This window comes from Penaeus monodon, chromosome 33 (genome assembly GCF_015228065.2).
Source record: "Penaeus monodon isolate SGIC_2016 chromosome 33, NSTDA_Pmon_1, whole genome shotgun sequence".
NCBI lineage: Eukaryota > Metazoa > Arthropoda > Malacostraca > Decapoda > Penaeidae > Penaeus > Penaeus monodon.
In genome coordinates this window covers 32,889,876-32,890,356 of record NC_051418.1, presented here as the reverse complement: position 1 = coordinate 32,890,356, position 481 = coordinate 32,889,876, and the positions used below count along the sequence as shown (strand labels likewise).

Here is a 481-nt window from a genome sequence, read left to right as displayed (position 1 = left end):
ATCCATGTTGCATTATCGAGAAGGATATATATATTTTTACATTTATTTCGTGAATCAAATTTCGAATAAAAATACCTGTTTGCTAAATATCCAAGAAGTCCAATTTTAGAAAAATGTTTACACTGGATTTGTCAAAGAAATTAAATATATAATACGACTGATATTTCGCAAAACATGGTGAGTTTTGCCAAAAGCACAGATATGTTTGTTATTAAAGTTGTTGTTTGTTCTTCATATCTAATCAATCTCAACTTCTGGTATATATAATATAACGAACTTCATTTATTAATTATTTTATCAAATACTATGGAAGACGAAAGGACAATGTCGCTATAATATTTTTTTTTTATATTAAGATTTTTTGTGTATATATATTTGACATGTTTAGACTATTTCATTTCTTCTCTTTAAAATATTTTCAGCTTAAAAAATGCCTCCACCCCCTAGTCAAATAAAAAAGCGTTTCCACTAGATCATTGAC

The 481-nt window shown here is 26.4% G+C and overlaps 1 protein-coding gene across 1 annotated transcript in view; it reads left to right on the top strand.

The window, feature by feature from the left end:
- LOC119593927 (perlucin-like protein) overlaps positions 1 to 481 on the top strand; it is a gene marked incomplete at both ends in the record, with an annotated part of 3,804 nt that overhangs the window by 2,066 nt on the left and 1,257 nt on the right.